The following is a 21,058-nucleotide window of genomic DNA, read 5'->3' as shown; positions in this document are numbered from 1 at the left end:
GAGGAACCTTTCAGGGTTCCTTTGGACATTGCAGTGCTGTGGTTGGGTGATGCCTTTTACCCATCTGTTTATCCATTTATTTATTCATTAACTTCAAACACCTTCTATAGTGTAGAGAATTTCTAAATACCATATATTAGAAAATCTTTATTTTATGAGTTTGGCCAGCAAGGGTAGGAATAGCAACAGATTAAATTAAACCAAAAAGTTTTGCATTACTGAAAAAATTGGACAAATTCATATTTAAAGTTCCTAACCAAAAATCTCACAGATATGATGCAGTAATTGAAATCCATCATATTCTAAGGCTTAAAGCATGATGATCTGCTTCTACAGTGATAATTTGGGTAAGAAGGACAGTGTTCTAAAAAAGCAACCTTAATATATAACACGGAGGAGTATATATATTTTGGTCACCGGCCATTTGTCTGTCCATCCATCCATCTGTCCATTCATCCATCCATCTATACATACATCCCTACATCCTTTGGTTTATTTCACTGGTGTCAACTTATTACATGGAGTTGAATGATGTTATCAATAATCATTGGCATGCCCTTTACTCCCTTAGCATAGAAGAGAAAATAGGTAAAAGGAAGTACTGAAAAAATGTTTTCCCCTCTTGCTGCAAAGTTATAAGCTTTTGTTTCCTAATTAGGCCCACTAGACCACATTTCGCCAGTGAGCCTCCACTGAAACAAATAATGATAATGTTCATTTCACATCTTTGACCTGAGAATTGCAAAGTGATTTACCAACATTAACTCATCAATTCTCCTAACACTTCTGAATAAGACATTATAATATATTATTGAATTCATCATGTAAATGGGTTCTGTGTTTTCCAGAGAATTTCAATATCCTGGCCACCATTAAATAGGGAGTGAGGAGAAAAATTAAAACAAAAATTACCCTTTTCTGAACTACTGTCTTGTGGCCTGATCTCCATCAGAATGTCTTATTTTCTGGAAATTTTAAAAGGGGGAGGTCAGAGGAGACATCAGCTTTGCTTATGTAAAACTATTAAATAAAATCATACTAGAGAAAAATCATTAGAAAATGACCATTTCCCTTAAACCACTTTCTTCATTTGACTCATTGCTTAATAAAATGATGAGCTTAAAATGATGCTGCCTGCTCCATGTCACCCAAATGATGAGTCACAGCATGTGAACAAGTGGAAACAAATCACCAGCGAAAAGGCCAAACTTCTGTGCTACCCTAGAAATATTTTCTATTTTTCCAGGGATTCCAATGATCTTCCATTCCTGTTTAACTCAGCTTATAGTAAGCCCTGATGCCAAGATTTTCTGAGTTCCCTGCCAAAACCATGATGCTCTCAGCCTGGGCCTCTCTTCTAGGAGGGAAGACACTGCCCTCCAGATGAAGTGAAAAGGAGAATCACAAAAAGAGGATTATTCCTTATGGGAGGAAATGGGACACGTGCTGCTTATTGTAACGCCATTCACCATTCCTTGGGTATGTGGAGGCTTTTATGAGAAAGCAGAGGTTTTTATAACTCATTTACTCTGGCAAGTAAAGCAACACTAAAATTACTTAAGTGTTTAAAAGATAGATGCATAATAGTTTATGTTCTCAGTCATCTTATTACTGAGACCCTAATTTGCTTTCTTTAAACTGTCGATTCTCCCTGAGAGTGCTATTGGTATGGGAGCCTCATAACCATGTACACGGGTCAGTGATGGTACAATATTTCCGGAAATTTGAGTCCTCCAGAAGTAGTCTACTGCAGGTTGTTTTAAGGAACAAAGACTGCTTTTCCAGCAAGCCTGGCTTGTGTTCCTATTAAGGCCCCTTCTTTTTTATTGCAAGGGGAAATTTCAAAATCTCATTGCTGTATTTAACTTTCTATTTTAGTAGGCTGCCAGTGCACTTAACCTTCCATATAAAGCTTATATGCGTTTATGCGTTCTTTCCCTTATTAACTTTTTAAGGTTTGGGATGTCAGCCTGACCTAATGATAGAGTACGCAAAAATAGTCCTGATACCAGCACCCTGAGCCCACCTAATAAGGGACCTTTTTCATACTGTTTACTTATTTCTGAGTAACAGAAAGTCTGACGGTTTGGTGCTGGCTGGTTAAATTCAACACATGGTAAGCTTGCCTATTAGTCAAGAAGGTTGAGATTTGGGCTGCCGAAATGTTGTCTTCTTTCAGGCAAGGACTGAGTGGCTTCCCCATGTGTGCCTAGGTGTCCAGCTGACCACAGCTGAGAGGGATAAGCGGGGATTGTGTCCGGCTGAGTTTGGGCCCCTCACTCAGTGGCCTAGGTTCCTCGGAGGGCGTGTGTAATTAGCTGCTGAGAAGTAGAAAGCAGTAGCCACGATCCCAGTTGGAAAACAGAAGTAGAGCTACTGCTGACTGCAGGAGGAGGTGGGCTCTTGCTGTTTCCTAGAGCCTGAACCAACCATGCAAAGTAGAATAGCAGGTGTTGCAGCTCTTTCCCCCAGGAGGACTCCTGAGCCTCATAAGAAGGTCAGAGAGCTGGATGGATGTTGGTGCAGGAGGCACGTCAGGAACAGCTTAACCCTGGTTTGATTCTCATTTCCCTTGTGTCATTTTACACATGGGGGGAGTCTGAGGCTGAGCGCCGTGGAGAGGCCTTTGTGGGGAGCAGTTCACATCTGATCCAGGCCTGGTCACCTCCCGGCCTCATCCCATTCACCTGAGTGACTTGTCACCCTTTTCAGCCCTTTTCCTTCTTTTCTTTATGCTCCTCCAAGTGTGAGATCGGCAATGTGATCATTATATGAAAAACATTTAAAATTAAAAACGATTCTGTGCAAATATGAAATAGACACCAGTTTTCTTTGATTTTTCTGGTGTCGCTGATGATAATATGCCCTGTAGATTTAATGATTAGTTTCTGGGGGTGGGGGTGCTACCACTCTTTTATGTACTAATCATATATAAAGTAAGTCCTGAGTTCAGAAATGTTAAAATGATAAATCACAGGGTTGTCTTATATAAGCTATGTGTATTGTATATAGGCTGTTTGACACACAGGCTCTGTTCTTTACAAGGCACGCTTTCTGGAAGCCCAATCCAGTCCCAGGAGTGAAAGCTGACTCCTGACAATACATGCGAGTAGGAGTCAGTGAGGGCTTAGGAAAATTATCCAGGAAATTCATTTTGAGCAGCCCAAACTGCTAGCTAGTAGCTAAGCTCGTAGGCAGGAGTTTCATTGACCACATGTCTCAACCACATTGACCACATTTCTTGCTAAAGATGCCCTAAGTGTGGCTGAAAGGCACAAGATATACAGCAGGTGGGGGCAAGGGGGAAGTGAAGAACCTGGGTACCCCACACCCTAGATCATTAAATTACATTTTAAAGACTTTTTAAAATGTATGTATGTTAAAAAGTTTCAGTTTTGCAAAATGAAGAGTTTGGGAGGTGGATGGTGGTGATGGTTGTGCACCATTGTGAAGGTACTTAATGCCACTGACTGTATACTTAAAAAATGGTTAAGATGAGAGGCCAGGCGCGGTGGCTCACGCCTGTAATCCCAGCACTTTGGGAGGCTGAGGCGGGCAGATCATGAGGTCAGGAGATCCAGACCATGGTGAAACCCCGTCCTACTAAAAAAAAAAAAATGCAAAAAATTAGCCGGGCGCGGTGGCGGGCGCCTGTAGTCCCAGCTGCTCAGGAAGCTGAGGCAGGAGAATGGCGTGATCCCGGGAGGCGGAGCTTGCAGTGAGCCGAGATCGCGCCACTGCACTCCAGCCAGGGAGACAGAGCGAAACTCCGTCTCAACAACAACAACAAAAAAAAATGGTTAAGATGGTAAATTTTATATTTGTGTAGTTTACCACAATTTTTAGAAATATATATGTAATATATATGTATATTTACATAAAGGTTTTTCCCTAGTTTGATGAAAGTGTATTGTCATGTCATCCACTCATCCATCCATCTTTATTCATTCATTCAACAAACATTTATGAAGCCACTGTTAGGTCAACATCTGTGCTCCAAGCTGGAGTATAACTATGAATACATTTTCTGTGCTGTGCTTGTGTTACTCTCAGGTTAGTTTAAGTGAAAGCCATATGAACAATAATTACCAGCCAGCCTGGTGCGCCAAATATGATTGTGTATGTGGAGTTAAGACTGTGTCCAGCTGTGCAGAGTTGTGGGGTGTCTTGGCATCTGTCAAAGAGAAGACGGACATAAAGGGATCACCTGCCGAGGGACAGCATGGACAAAGCACAGGGAACAAACAGCATGGTGCAGAGTGTGTGCAGGGAACAGTCAGTGCTCCATTGGTGGTAACGTGTCATGAGGCCAGGAGCAAACCACAGAGGGTCTCAAAGGCCATGTTGAGGAGTACAGACTCCTCAGCTCGGAGGAGGTCAGACCACATTCTCCAGTAGCCTAAGGATTTCTCAGTCTCCCAACCCCTGCCCTGTGAACCTCCGTGGAGCTGCCTTCAGAAGTACTTGGCGGTGATGGACGAGGAGTAGGAGGAACCAGTGAAATTAGATAGTGTAAGTAGCCTCAATTTTATTTATTTTGTGTATTAGATTTCTATGTAAGATTTCGTTTGAAGGCAGAGCTCTGGCTTTTAAAAAACACATTTGAAAATCAATGCTGTTGGCAATGAGGAATCATCAAAAATTATTAGAGTTGGTGACGATTAGCTTAGTGTTTTAAAAATCAATATTCTGCATTCAAAGCAATAAACATGCTTTCTCCATTTCTGAACCTGACCTCACAGTACTTTGCACGTACTGAGCATTCAATGAAATGTTCAGTGGGAATTATTTTAGGGATATGACTTAGGGATATTTTCATTATACTACCGTCATAAGGGTCCACTTAAGTAGAATGTTGCCCAGTAACTCAAAAGGAATTTGTAGAAATATAAACTATATAACTTGCCTTTTATTCTCACTTTTCTTTGTGTGCAATTGGACTGTAATAATTATTTTTTCTGAATTTTCTTGTCTATTTCTGAGACATTAGGTTTTATAATTTGATGCTTTAGACCTGGTTGACAATTCCGATTCTGTATGTAGGATTGAACTTTGTGGGAAATAGCAGTTAATTGTATTTTTTAATGCTTAAAATGATATTCTGGGCAAGTTTTGTTTCTTTATGGACTATAGCCAGAATCCTACTGTTTTTCAATTTGTTTAAATGCAACAGCTTATACAACATATGTACATGTTCAGTTGAAGATAAAGGATATCATTATTTTTAGCCTATTACAAAGAAAACCACATTTTCTCTTAAATGTCTTGATATAAAGTAATTTGAACACAATTTCTGCACAAATCATTTTCAAGAGATTGGCTGTCAAGTGTATTTTTTTAAGTAGCACTTTTATAAGAACCAATGAGACTTTGCAAATTTAGATAGATTCTAAGCCTGAAATGTGGTTGAAGATGTCAGTTTTTAAACAGCACTTTGAGAAGTAGTTAACTTAAAAGTATAGCAATTCAGAGCATACTGAGAATGATTTTGAAGAGTAAAGTCTTGATACACTGAAAAGAAAGTTGACAGATTCACTACAATTAGGAGACAAGGAGGTACAACTCCCACTTGTGAAAACTTTTCTCGTCTAACCAACTTCTAATACTTGCCTACGAAAATCTTCAGCAAATCCTTACTCCTTTGCATCTCCTAAATCTACTGTATAGAATTCTTCCAGTTTCCCAATAGATGCTGGCAAGGCTGTAGAGAAATGGGAATGCTTTATGCTGTTGGTGGGACTGTAAATTAGTTCAACCATTGTGGAAGACAGTGTGACGACTCCTCAAGGATCTAGAACCACAAATACCATTTGACTCAGCAATCCCATTACTGGGTATATACCCAAAGCATTATAAATCATTCTACTATAAAGACACATGCACACATATGTTTATTGCAGCAGTATGTACAATAGCAAAGACTGGGAACCAACCCAAATGCCCATCAATGATAGACTGGATAAAGAAAATGTGGTACATATACACCATGGAATACTATGCAGCCATGAAAAAGAATGAGTTCATATCCTTTACAGGGACATAGATGAAGCTGGAAGCCATCATTCTCAGCAAACTAACACAGGAGCAGAAAACCAAACACCGCATGTTCTCACTCATAGTAGGAGTTGAATAATGAGAACACATGGACACAGGGAGGGGAACATCACACACCAGGGCCTATTGGTGAGTTGGGGGGAAGGGGAGGGAGAACATCAGGACAAATACCTAATGCATGAGGACTTAAAACCTAGATGATGGGTTGATAGGTGCAGCAAACCACCATGGCACATACACACCTATGTAACAAACCTGCATATTCTGCACATGTATCCCAGAACTTAAAGTAAAATTTAAAAATATTTAAAAAATAAAGAATTCTTCCAGTTTCCTTATGGCATAATAATGGAAACAGAATAATAACATGACAGCCCTCCTTTCCTTGTTTTAAGGAAAAGTAAGTTGTTAGACCTGTGAAGAATGACAGAACTAAAATAGAGTCTTCTCTCAAGCCTTGTGTGTGAGTGTGTGTATGCACGTGTGCATGCATGCATATGTGCATGCTCACACGCATGCAGAAACCTATACATTTGTTTGAGTGCACCAGTTTGAAATAAGAGAAAAAAGTGACATGAAACTCACTTCCCAATTTCCGCCATCATTAGCAATACGTTTTACTAATTCTGATTTGTTCTACTATTGTGTCAAGGCTTGTTAATGTGCCCCATGCATTGGCAGACAAGATGATATTATGTGGAAATTGTGTCTTGTCTATTATAAGAACCTGAATATTTAAGTATTGGAGATTTTTGCCTGACATTCTTCAGTCTTGTCACTCACTACTGATTGAGCTTTGTAATCTATATATAGGCATTAGATGAATCCATAAATGAATGAATTGGTAGTTTCCTCAGTGTTTGTTATTTTTTATCATAATGAAGGTATTTCATGACCTTTTACCAGTCTTATCACATCTTGGAAAGAATTACTATACCTGTGCCATCTCTGAAAACCCTACCCAGGTACATTCTTGTAGTTGGGCCATATTTTTCTCAATTCAGATGTACCCTTGAGGTCCACTTTCCTTAGGTGGATGTACACTTACATATACTCACACACCCACATGCCTACAATATAGAGAAAAAAAGGTAAATAGTAACCGATCGAGGTAGTGCCCACTATTCTCTTCAGTGAGTTGATATCCCCTCGTCCCATTCCACAAGATGAGTGCCACAATGACGATGCAACCAGATTATATGCCCACACTCACAGTGGCTGGCCCTTTGGAAATTACTGGGAGATTGTAATGATACAGACTGTAGGGTTGAAATAATTGTATTAAAATCATTTTTCTGCCACTTCCAAGTTCTGTGATCTAGGACTGTCCTTAATTAATCTCTCAGAGTTTGTTTCCTCGTCTGTCATATGGGAACAATAAACCTACTTTTACAGGGTTGTTGAGAAGAGTAAATGATAACTGATAAAAGAAATTCAAGTTTTGTTAGTTTTAATCAGAAATTATAAGACTTTTAAAAACATGTAAATGTGCATCCCTAATTGCTTGCAAGTGGTGCAAGGTGATGAGAAGAGCCACCTTTGTGGGAGGAGTAGGTAGCAACCTCTGCTGACTTCAGGGCAGTGACTCTACACCTTGGCTGCATAGTAGAATCACTTGCGGAGCTTTCCAAAATTCTGTTGCCTGAGTTGTACCCCAGACCAGTTAAGTAAGGATCTCTGTGGGTGGAACCCAGACATTTGTACTTTCTAAATCTCCCTGGGTGATCACAATGTGTAGCCAAGTTGGAGAACGGATGCTTTAGGGGAATTTAAAAGTTTTCACTCCTTGCATTGGCTGAACTGATGATAGCCAGAATTCTACAACCTACACTGTATTCTTTTTGCTTAAAATAAACAGAGTCTTAGCTATCATGCTAAAAGTGTATTATTTCTCTTGGTTATACACAATTTGATATGAATTCATTTATTAAGTTTTCTCCAAACAGCCAATCTTAATGGGTGGATGTTGGGCTTGGAAAGAGAACAGAAGTCTATGGATATCTGAAGACAGGGGCTCTTCACTAGAGGGGCACAAACACAGAAGCAAATGCAACCCAAAGAATAGGAAAGTCAGCAATTTCAAGCTACTGTTGCTTTTGGAAATTAGTTCTTGCAAAAGCACCACCTCAAAAAGTGGCTGGCTTCCCTGAAAGCTCAGTATTCTGGCTCTGGTTGGTCATCATTCTGGAAAACTTGCTGCATCTTTAAAATGTAGGATGAGGTAAAACATTTAAATACTGGCTGAATACAGTCATAGTGTAACCAAAATCCAGAAAATTAATTCTTAAAATAATATATTTTTTAAAGTTTTCTTTTTTCAGGAGAAAAGACTAAAATCACTTCATACTCAAAATCTCTCTTACCCGTTTTCAACAAATGGTGCTGAGACAATGGAAAAAGTCACAGGGGACACATGCCAAAGAAAAATGTTGAATGCTTACCTCACACCATATACAAAAATGAACTAAAATGGATCAATACCCTAAATGTAGGAACTGAAACTATAAAACTTTTACATGAAAACAGGAGTAAATCTTCATGACCATGGATTTGGCAATGGATTCTTAGATATGACACCAAAAGCACAAACAACAAAAGAAAAAAATAGATACATTGGACTTCATCAGCATCAAAGCTTTTGTGAGCCAAAGGACACTATCAAGAAAGTCAAAAGACAGCCCACAGAATGGGAGAAAATATTTGCAAATCAGTATCTCATAAGGGTCTATTTTCTGGAATATATGAAGAACTCTTACAACTCAAAAAGAAAAAGACAAACAACCCAGTTTAAAGATGGACAAAGGCATTGAATAGAGATTTCTCCAAAGAAGATATATAAATAGCCAATAAGCTTATGAAAAGATGTTCAACATCATTAGTGTTTAGGGGAATGCAAACCAAAACCACAATGAGATACCACTTTATTATGGTCACCCATTATGATGGCCATAATTTTTTTAAAAAAGGAAAATAACAAGTGTTGACAAGGATGTGGAAAAAATGGGAATATACCTGGCTAGTAGGAATGTAGTATGGTGCAGTCACTATAGAAGACAATTTGGCAGGTCCTCAAATAGCTAAATACAGAATTACCACATGACTCAGCAGTTCTGCTCTTAGGTATGCACTTAAGAAATTTGCAAACAAGTATTCAAACAAAAACATGTACATGAATGTTCATAGCAGCATGATTCATAGTAGCCCAAACATGGAATCATCCCAAATGTCCATCAACTGATGAATAAATAACAAAATGTGGTATAGCCTACAATAGAGTATTATTGAACTAAAACAAGAATGAAGTACTGGTACATGTTACAATATGAATGAGCCTTGAAAACTTTATGCCAAGAGAAAGAAGCCAGACACAAAAGGCCACATCTTGTATGATTCAGTTTATACACAACATCCAGAATAGGCAACTCCTTGGAGACAGAAAGTAGGTTAGTCCTTGCCAGGAGCTCAGAGGAGTAGGGGACAGGGAGTGACTGTTTCATGGGTAAGGGGTGTGATGACAATCTTCTGGATTTAGATAGTGATGATGGTTGTTCAACATGTGGATGGAGTAAAAGCCACTGACTTACACACTTTAAAAATAGTTAAAATGCTGAATTTTGTATTATGTGAATTTCATCTTCATTAAAAAACACCCCTTGGACCCCATCTCTTCTCTAATCCTGCACGTGTAGCTTTAAACCAGTCATTTTACCCTTTGTGATTCTATTTTCATCTTATTCTGTTTTTTCCTCCAATGTCCAACTTCTGCAAAGAGACATCTACACTGGTCTTCATTTCCTTTCCAGCACTTCCATTCATCACTCCAGATTCTACACCTGACCTGGAAAGGTCTGTGCTAACTCAAACGGAAGCTTGGGCACCTCTTCCTTACTAGAAGGGCATTCCAGTGATTGACATTAGAAGTCAAGTTCCCAGCATGGCCCTGCCACCAGGCTAAACTCGTCCATTGCACTGTCACCAAGGAATGTTAAGTCTTGGAAACAGATGGAGGAACTCGCACGGCGTTTCCCAGCAGGCACAGGCAATTCCTGCAAACTTAGGAGAGGGAAAGCCACACGAACAAAAATGTAAATTTGTGTGAGAAGACGTGATGCCGTTACTAGCAGAGTTTAAGTGCTTTTAACTCTGGATAATGGATAGTCTGCTCTGATTGCCTCGAAGGTGGATCTCCAAGCCTACAGAATGGTCTAAAAGTGGAAGGAAGCTGTATTAATCATTTTCTTAATTTTCTTTCCTTCTTTTTTTCTCTCTTTTTCTGCTGGGGTCAGCAGGAATGGGAATCTTTTTTTTTTTTTCTTTTTAGATCAGTCTTATTATGATTATGATTATACTGAAAGACCTGGATGGGAGGAATGCTGCAATCTGAATTAAAAATAGCATTTTCTGTCCTCCCACACACAACACTTGAGTGCTCTGAATGCCTTTTATAAATGCAGACTTTCTGCCTGGCTAGATAAAAGAAGCTGTCACTTCATTTCCATAACGAAGTCATTCTCGGGAGAATTCCATTGTTTTAGCAATAGAATTTTTGTAAAAGGCCTCTTATTTTGCCTGAAAAAGGTAACAAAAATGAACTTTTGAGAGCTTATTCGACAAAACAATTAAGGAGTGAAGAGAGATTTTCTCCTTTTTTGATATGTTAGGAGTTGTAAGTGTGAGAATCCCCTGAGCCATGATACTAGGATAAACCCCTAAATCTGCGAGATGAAGGAGGAGGGGAGAAATCCTGTTATTCTTTCTACTAATAGAAATGGGGATATGCTCTTCCCCGAAAATGTGTGTCCTAGAGCCAGGTGACACACAGATGTTGCTAATTCTAAAGAGTTTTAAATATTTAGTTTTAAAGAGAGGTAGGAAACTTGTAGAATGCTCATAGTGTAAAGAAATTCCTTGGGGTTTTTAATGAAACGCGGACATCAGGTATTTTAACTGAGTTTCAGGACTCTTAAGACACACCACGCATGGCTGCATCTTGCCAGCGTCCTTTACTCATAAAATAGTAGTTGATATTTTCCTTTATTTGCATTGGAAATGTTGCAGCAAGTAGAATACAGGGTCCTTCATAATGCAGTGTGACTTGTAGCGGGCTCAGACAGGCGTGTGGGCATGTGGTCACACTCAGCACCCCTCTCTTGTGTTTCCCCATCCCTCCACATGATGGATCTGTGCTCCAAATATGGTATCAAATCTTCAGCACCACATTCATAGAAAGAAAGAATAATTGTATTTCTTGTTACTTACCCGGCCCTAGGTAACCCACATCAAGGTATACCTGTCTTTGGTGTTTCAACAGGTAATCCCTAGATATAATGCCAAGTGGCATTTCTGCTACATGGTATTCACAGTTGAGACCATTGAAATCCCAGTTTTAAGCTACAATGCTTTTATGAAGCCTCCTCCAGAAAAAGAGAAGTTTTCAATAGCACCTTTGTCTTGCAATACTTTTGTTCTGATTGCGTCAGAAAATTGTAATATTTAAACAAGGAGGCAGTTACTCGGAATAGTATTAAAAGAGAAGTTTAAAGTATAGAGTTGTTGTATCTGTTGGCTTTTAATTTAGTAAAACAAGTAGACCAAAAAGAAAATGAGTGCAGTTGACGTAATATTATTATGGAAAGTTCTGTGGGGGCAAACGTTATGCAAAAGTTAAGTAGTTAAATCTGGCACTGATTTTGAATTTTGGAAGATAATTCTGTTGTTTTTGAGCTTTGAGTGACTTTTACTAATATACCAACACTAACTTTTTTTTGAGAGAGAGAGTGAGTCTCACTCTGTCACCCAGGCTGGAGTGCAGTGGCGCAATCTCGGCTCACTGCAACCTCCGCTTCCTGGGTTCAAGCGATTCTCCTGCCTCAGCCTCACGAGTAGCTGGGACTACAGGTGCCTGCCACCATACCTGGCTCATTTTTGTATTTTTGGTAGAGACAGGGTTTCACCATGTTGGCCAGGCTAGTCTTGAACTCTTGACCTCTAATGATCTGCCTGCTTTGGCCTCCCAAAGTACTGGGATTACAGGCATGAGCCACCACGCCCAGCCTCAGTACTCATTTTTTAAAGCATGATTTGATGTCCCAGCTGTAGCCATGTAATTTTGCATAGTAATATTTCATAAAAAGAAAAGGAAGTTGTGGCTTTGATAGGATGCTTCCAAGATCGTGTTTTTAATACTTTTGGTGACTTCTGTTACTTGTGTCTGTTCAAAAGGACAGAAGTTGGGAGATGCATACATGGATTCTGTCTCTTCATTTTGTCTTCACTCCCTGTTTGGTACTTTGTGAAGTCAGGCCAAATAAAATAGTTGAAGATACTATCATATAACTCCCAATATTATGGCAAAAAGAGAATGAGAGGAAAATATTTAGCTATTTCTTTTTTAGAATTTTTACTAATTGTGTTATTAAAAAGAGGCAAATAGAGCAGGAACTGAAAGAGACTTAAAGTCAGAGGACTGGACTGCACACATTAGCATCTTGCAGACCTTAGCTGCTCATGATTTACAAATGCTTCAGAAATTACCAAAGCATGAGGCACAGCCTGTGTCTCCACCTTCCCCATTTTCACCAAGCCTTTCTGCAACACCTAAACACTGACCTTTTCAAGCAGGCATGAAGAAAACTCTCCTCTGGGCAGAAGGTGTGTGATGACTCATGGCAACCAGAAAGGGGATGTGTAACTCAGGGGTTATGGAGTCTCTGGGCTTCTAAACCCAGACCTCCCTGTCTTCTGGCCCACTGTTCTTTCTGTTGTGCTACAACAATCCCTGAAGGACCTGTGTGTTGAACAAATAAGGCCAGGAATAAGTTGTCAATAGGAGCACATGACATCTTGTCTTTAAAATACTAATTTCCTGAGACGTCATTCTACAGCTGCTTGGCACAGATTGGGTATTTATCATCTCTGGGTTCAACTTACTTTTTATTTTCATTTTATTCTTGATATGCAGACATACTTTTCTCCAATGTATAATTATATTTCGTAGCAAACTTTGCACTACATCCATAAGATGTAACCTGCATACAAATACACGCACCAGGAGAGTCTTTGTGTGAATAAATCCTTACTTTTATGTGATAAGCCATGCTAATGATAAGAAACAGTGGCATGGATCAACATGAACTATAATTTTTTAAAAAGCTTTTGAGGATAGACATTTTTCCAGCGTATTTATCTCTGTGATAATGTGTTCTTTAGGCAGATACTAATTTTGGATTTCATTCCTTGAACACAAACCAGTGAATATACACAGAGAATATTCTGAGTGCGTGCTAGGTATCCAAGGACAGCCAGTTTGTAAGAAATTGTACAATGGATAACTCACATAAATGATCAAATGTTGACTGAACGGGGAACACATATGTTATGAATAAATCATGTTCTTCAGAATACCTTGAGTTGTGGCCTGCCTCCCACGCTGACCTCCCTCCAACTCTTCTTGAGGTCTGACTGGACCCTCAGTCCAGCCCTGCACTGGAGATGCCTCTCCCTGGGAAAGGGGTGTTTTTGGCCCAGCTTGCCTGCCACGTAAGCTCCTCGGTGGGCAGGGTGGAGTCTGGGCTCTGCACCCTGCTGGGCTGAGTGTGCTCATTCAGAGGAAGCATTTCTGAACTCTGCAATTGCTAGCAGCCCTGGCAGCTTCTCTTTATTCCTCAGAAAGAAAATACAAAGAGTTAGCTTTAGTCCTGAGTTGGGAAAAGAGGCTCTTGTGGAACATTTCACTGATGGACTGGGGAGTTTCCTTAGAGGCTTATGTGATGATTTTTCTCCAAGTCACCCAAAAGGGTGTTCTTCCATTTGATAACCATGGAGGACAGAGACTCAAAGACATATAACATCTTCGAAAATAATGCAATATAATGCCATGTTACCAATCGTTAATCAATGAATATTGAGCAAAGAGTTATCATTTGCAAAAGCACCATGAAGCTTACAAAAAGAAGACAGACAGAAACCCTACCTTTATGGAAGTTACCACATTCCACTTGGGGAAATGACACCTATTTTAGGATAAGGAATAAAATGATTAGTAACACAAGGAAAAGGAATTTTTAAACCATAGGCGTTCACCTGCAAAAACAAAACAACAACAACAACAAAAACCTTCTGACTGAGAAAGTTGTAGAATAAGAGGATAAAAGAGTCATAGAAAAAGTGGGATTTGAGCTGGTCTTGGGAGGTCTGGCTTACATTTTGACACGTGGAGTAGAAATGCAGGCTCTCATAGAGGAAGTGAGAAGCTCACTGTGGCTGCTGCAGTGTGCATGAGGGAGAAGTAGAAATGAAGTTGGAAAAGCATGCTGGGGCCAGATTGTGAAGATCTTCAACATCAAATAAAGAATTTCAAAGATGTTCAGTAAGCTGTAGGAACCAATGAAGGTATGGATGGCATGGGGAAGTTGTGTTATATAATGTTTACTTTAGGAAGTTCGATCCAACAGGGATGACTCAAATGGTTTAGAGAGAGAGCATTGATAAGAAGACCAATGAGCAGGCTGCTGTGAGAGGAACTCAGTCTGAACTAGCATGGGGCGGTGAAGATAGAAAGGGTGCAGAATTGATAGGACTTGAAAACCGATGGAATGTGGGAGAAAGAGGAGAAGATGATGATACTGTCAGCTTCCATCAGAAATGAAAGAGGAGGAGCTGGATTTGGAGCAAGGGACTGGGAAATTTTGAAATAAACATAATTTATTTCCACTGCATATATCCAGGAGTTTGTAGGGGGTGATACCAGGGACCAGGATACAGATTTAAGAATGATAAACAGTAGAAGGAAATCACTATAGAAAGTAAAGAGAACTGAGCAGATAGCCTTAGGAAATCTGTCCCGTAGGGTTAGAAAGAACAGGGAGAGCAAAAAACTGAAGAGGGGCTATAAGGAACCCAAGAAAGTACCATCTCAGAGAAATTAAGAATATTTGTTTACTTTAGTTGCAATAGACAAATTAAACTCAAAGTGATTCAAACAAAAAAAGGAATTTATTGTATTATATGTGGATTGGTTTTCTATTGCTGTATGGTAAATTACAAATATAATGACTTAAACAACACCTATTTATTATCTCAGTTTCTGGACGTCCGAAGTCCAGGCATAGCTTACTTGAATTATCTGTTCAGAGTTTCATAAGACTGAAATTGAGGTGTCAACAGGGCTGCCTTATCATCTGGAGCTCATGGTCCTTTTTCAAGCTCACATGGTTTTTTGTATGTAGTTTCTTGTGGTCTTGTAGGACCGAGGTCCCTGTTCCATTGCTGGCTGTGAGCTGGGGGCCACTGTCAGGTCCTGGCATCCACCTTCCGTTCCTTGCCACATGACTTGCCTCCTCCATCAGCATGTCCTCTCTCATTCCTGGTACAGCCCCATCCCTTTTAGGGTTCTCTTAATTAGATCAGGCTCACCAAGATAATCTCTCTATTTTAAGGTCGGTTGATTTTGGACCTCACTTATATTTGCAAAATCCCTTCACAACAGCAGAACCTTGATTACTGTACCATTGACTAACTGGGAAGAGGTGTGTGTCTGCCGGGGGGCATGGCAATCTTGTGGGCTACATTAGAATTTGGTCTATCATAATATAACTAAAAATTCCAGGGATCAGGCCAGGCGCCATGGCTCATGCCTGTAATCCCAGCACTTTGGGAGGCCGAGGCGGGTGGATCACTTGAGGCCAGGAGTTCAAGACCAGCCTGGCCAACATGGTGAAACCCCATCTCTACTAAAAATATCAAAAATTAGCTGGGTGTAGTGGCGGGTTCCTGCAGTCCCAACTACTCAGGAGGCTGAGACAGGAGAATCGCTTGAACCCGAGAAGTGGAGGTTCGCAGTGAACTGAGAGTGCGCCATTGCACTCCAGCCTGGGCAACAAGAGCGAAACTCCATCTCAAACAACAACAACAACAACAACAAAACAACAACAACAACAATAAAAATTAGCCAGGTGTGGTGGCACATGCCTATAATCCTAGGTACTCGGGAGGCTGAGGCAGAATTGCTTGAACCCGGGAGTCGGAGGTTGCAGTGAGCGAGATCGTGCCACTGCTCTGTCTGGGTGGCAGAGCAAGACTTCATCTCACCAAAAAAAAAAAAAAAAAAAAGTTCAGGGATCAGTCTAACTTTTGGCATGGCTGAATCCAAGGGACTTTACCATCATCAGGACTCAGATTTTCTGTCTTTCAGCTTTGCTCTCTACTGGGAAGCTGCCTTCTCCAGTGGATTTTCCTTAAGAGGCGGATAAAGAAATCAGCTGTTAGTAGCATCCTGCTCCCATGGTCTCACTAGGAAAGAGTGTGTTGCTCCTCTTAGTTCCAGGTAGTCTGAGAGAGGCCTCTGATTGGCTTGCCTTGGGTACATGCCTACCCCTAGACCAGTGACTGTGGCTAGAGGGTTGCTGTATTACGATTGTCCAGACCTGGGTCATATGTCCATCTTCCGGGCCAACGTATGAAGTCGTCCCAGCCCAGATAACAGCCAAGGGGAGAGATCATTCCAGAAAAGATGCTGTTCAGGCAAAAATGCTAGTCTACTAAACAAAAGGAAAAGAAAATGGAAGGAACTATTACTGGTGAACTGTATCAGACGTTGTTAGAGAAGTTAAGAGGAGGACTCAGCAAAGGTCACTGCATTTAGAAGGCAGGAAACCATTCGTGACCTTTGGAGGAGAAGGAAGGTTACTAACACAGAGAAAAGTGGTAGAAATCAAGCTCCAGAGTTTTAAGATACAGGTGGTGAAATACTGTCATTGAATGTGTAGTACAACTGTTTGTTGGTAAACAGGAGAGAGGGGACAGCCATTTGGGACGGTATTAGGGTATGGATAAGGTCTTTTAGGAATAGCAGTGACTGAGTATGCTTGGAGTATGTGAAATTTCCAGTAGAAAGGAAAAAGACTGAAGGGAAGTTGGGGGCAGAGTTGACCCCAGCAGGATCTGGAGCCAGTAGGAGGAGAATGGATTAAGAGCCCAAGTAGAGAGGCCACACACAGTGTAATAACCTGGGTTATATAGTGTGTGAAGGTTTTTGTTGTTTGGTTTTTGGGTTGGGTTTTTTTTTTTTTTTTCAGTCATTTATCGCTCCTTTAAAATAGGTATCATTGCTTTCAATGTAGCTATCATATGGTGATTAAATATACTCAGAAGATCCTTAGCATCTCTCTGGCCCTGTAATTGACAGAAACATTTAACCTTAGAGAAGTGGTTCTCAAAGTGTGGTCCCTGGATGAGCATCACCTGGGAACTTGCCAGAAATACAAGTTATCTGACCCCACCCCAAGCCTACTGAATCAGAAATCCCACAGATGGGTCCTAGCGTTCTCTGATTTAGCAAGACCCTCTAGCCATTTCTATTCCTTTCTTCTCTTTTTTTGAGTCGGAGTCTTGTTCTTCCGCCCAGGCTGGGGTGCAGTGGTGTGATCATAGCGCATTGCAACCTTGAACTCCTGAGCTCAAGCCATTTTCCTACCTCAGCCTCCCAAAGTGCTGGGATTACAGGCATAAATCACTGCACCTGGCCTTCTCCAGCCATTTCTGATGCTGCTTCAAGTTTGAGTATCACTGCCTCAGAGGTCTGCATCTCCCCTCTCATGCCATGAAGGTTTCCTTAATAGTGGCTTTGAGAAGCTATGAGAACTAAGGATGTAAGCTGCTGGTGACGAGGAAATGGGGGAGTTTGTAAATCTTGAAAGGAGATGACAACTGTTCAAAATCCACTAGTGACTAAAAATGTAATGGATTGGAAGAACAGAATATAAAGGCTTAGTTGTAATTTAATTTTTTTCGAGTTTGTGGAGGGCTGACACATGATGATGACAGGCATCATCAGAGTTTCAAGTCCCTGGAGGACAGAGAAAGGTGAAATGGGCTTAACGTATAGCTGTAGACTGGTGATTCTTTTGGCGTAAGGGTTAAGTCCTAGAACAGGTTTTGGATATGGATCATTTAATTTAAATCCAGGCTCTTCCACTAGATGCTATTAGGAGGTTGCAAAAGAAGGGCATGGCAAGGTTTCTTTCATCAGGGAGCTTAGAAACTTTTTGAGCCTTCAAGACTTAAATAAATCCAGTGGAGTATAAAAAGACAGTATAACAAAGTGCTGAACTGAAAAGGACCTTGGGTCAGAATGTGTGGTAGAGACTGTAAGTGCTGTGGGCAGTCTGGGGAAGGAGAAATTGGCATTGTGTCATTTTCTCCTCTAGGCAGAGGATGAAACTGACAGCCCAACGTCATTTCCCAGGTCCGATGGCCAGATATTGGACAGCTTGGCTTCAGGAAGTGCTTTTTCTTGTCCTCTCTCTCCTTTCTGAGTGAGTCAAAGTTGCCAGGTCAAAGTGAAGGTTTGTACTCTGAGACTTTGAATGTGGAATATTGTTAATATTTTTGTTTGTATGAGAAGCCTGTAGAGTAAATTACATTTTATCTTGGGTTTACATTTTAAATGGAAAGAGACTCAAATAGAAGTTTGGCATATTTGTTTCAGACAGGCTTTCAGACTTACTCCATTCATGGGGAGAACATGAATGAGCCTGTTGGATGATGCTTTAATGTTGTAGGATGAAGAAAGCAAACTACTGATTTTCCTTAGTGGAAGAATTAAGTTGAGCCAGATCTGGGATGATAGGGAAGAAGAAAACACTTCAGATGAACATGACATTTCCACTGCTTTTAATTTCTTTGCACCTTGCTTGCGGCTCATGTGGGTAAGTAAACAGATCGCTGAACCAAGAACCAAGAGAGAGGGCTGACAGAACACTGTTAATGGTGGGCATAAAAGCTGTTTAAGTTCAAGAGAGAAATAATAAAAATACTGTAATCATCAAGGGGCAGCCAGAAATTTGGTACCTGATCCAAGGTACTTAAGATGTTTTTCAGAAGTCTACAAGTAATGTGATCTGTTTTCAGTCCTTTTTGGGGGAGGGTTTCTTAACTTCAGCTGTGGCATGCAGGTGTCAACAAGAGAGCTTCCTTTTACTTCACTGTGATGATGGAGTGACTTGGGGTGCATTAGAGAGCAGGGTCATTATTTACCATCACATCAGGAATAACACCTGCAGCAGGGGTGTTCCTCTCACAGAAATTAATCACAGAGAAGGTGTGTGTTGCTCTGATGGCCTAGCAGTCAGAAAGATGAATCATCTCTTATTTCAAGGTACGGAGAACAGTTGTGTCACTCATTTCTTTTTCAAGGGGACTCAGTTGAAATGGCAAAATAAAAAGGAGTGAAATAACAGAAAACAGTTGTACCTCGCTAGATCAGTTCGTATAATGCACAGACTGTTTCATCTACCTGGAAACCTGATGCCTGGCTAACTTCTACTCATTTTCTACTTTCCTGCTTGAATGTTAGTTTTGTAAGAGAAGCCTTCCTGAGACCCTTCTTCTAAGTGAGGTGCCCCCATCATGACTACAAATCACAATGTTCATTTTTCCTTCATACTGCCTATCCAGCTTTCAAATTTTATGCATCCACTAAAACTCGTATAATTATTTAATGTCTGTTCCTCTTGAGGCAGTGAGCTCCTTGGGTGCAGGATCCTGAGCTATTTTGTTTACCGTGTATTCCCCCGTCAAACACAGAGCCTGGTGGATATAGCAAGTACCAAGTAAAATTGTATCAAGTGAATGATTTAATTAATGGGAAAGCACTTGGTAAACTGTATTCATTATGAAAGTGATGGTTAATTATATGTAGCAGACACCTCCTTTCTCTCTTCTGCCCTAATTTGGTCTCTCCATTTTTTAGTAGTTCTTTATTTTGAGGTATACTTGTCAGTGTGTTACCAATTCCAAATCTACGATTTGTTATTATTCATTCTTGTCTTTTTTTTTAGAGATGAGGGACCACTCTTTTTTTCCCCTGAGAAATGGTATTAATGACACCCACAATGCTAATACTACAACTCTGTTTTTTCTGTGCATGCTCATGATTTGAAAGGAAAAACATGACTGGCCTTTGTCGATGATGTATTTGGGAAGCAGACAAGATTCTAGTGTAGCACTTAAATTCTGTTTCTCGTCATCCCCAAAGCCGCTAATATAAGTTCCTGTGCCTCAAGTGTGCTTCTCAAAAGTACACAAGGCAAAATAAGTTGATAGTATCGTTCCAGGAGAAGCTGTTCCTCGGTCAACCTTAAAAGGGGGAAAAAAATCAAGAAATCCAGGTGTGGAAAATATTAATGATCAGGATATGAATAAGTCTTTTCATTAAAAGCAACAGCAAATAAACAAAAAGTTATCCAATCCTTTTCCATCAGGGCCTCGCTGTGCTACTTTGGTGGGTGTAAGTGTTGTCTTCGGTGGGCGGAAATGGCAGACAGCCAAGTGGAAAATTTCACAGCGTCGCAAACATTCAGTGCACAAAACGCCGCAAACCAGCAATCTGAGGGAGCCGTGTACCAAATAACCACGCTCCCGCATGTGCCCTACGGCCCACCTTACACTCTTTCTCTTAGCTTCCTGCTTGATGCCTTCACTTTCTTTTCCCCAGAGATTCCAGATTCTTCGTTTCTGTTCCTTTTCTTTCCTGAAACTCAGCACAGTCGGGCATGCAGACGTTTGGATGCTCCAGGGATAGCTGATGATTGGTGCCTGGCCAGTGCTGACTTTTGTATTCTGGCTCCAGGGCTCAGGAACAGGCTTATGACCACCAGTAACGCTTTGCATTTACATTGTGGATTTCTTCTCGGGAACTGTGTGTGCTTTGCAAGAATGATCCTCTTGATCTTCTCCATGACCCAGTAAGGTATGACAGTGGTAGAAGGTGCCAGTCCTTGGCTCCTTTTGCAGAAGAGTAAAGCCACGTGGCCTGTTTTGAAGCTTTTTTGCAAGTCTGCCTCTCAGCTAAGATTGTGTCTGAAATCTCCCAGAAATGGCTTCAACTTTGGGGTGAGGAGAGTCTGGCTGTATCATGCCGTGTTCTTTTTGGGAAAAGAGCAAGAACATTGAACTTCTTTTTTAAGAAAATGATCTTTGGTGAAGTATCAATTCGTCTAATTGG

At 40.5% G+C, this 21,058-nt stretch overlaps 1 protein-coding gene across 1 annotated transcript in view; it reads left to right on the top strand.

The window, feature by feature from the left end:
• The window catches only part of ATXN1 (ataxin 1), a 458,821-nt gene that overhangs the window by 252,642 nt on the left and 185,121 nt on the right, over window positions 1–21,058 (top strand). The window lies entirely within an intron of this gene.

The sequence above is a fragment of the Theropithecus gelada genome, chromosome 4 (assembly GCF_003255815.1).
Source record: "Theropithecus gelada isolate Dixy chromosome 4, Tgel_1.0, whole genome shotgun sequence".
Lineage (NCBI taxonomy): Eukaryota > Metazoa > Chordata > Mammalia > Primates > Cercopithecidae > Theropithecus > Theropithecus gelada.
The sequence above is the reverse complement of the archived record's forward strand: the minus strand, read 5'-3'. Positions and strand labels throughout refer to the sequence as shown.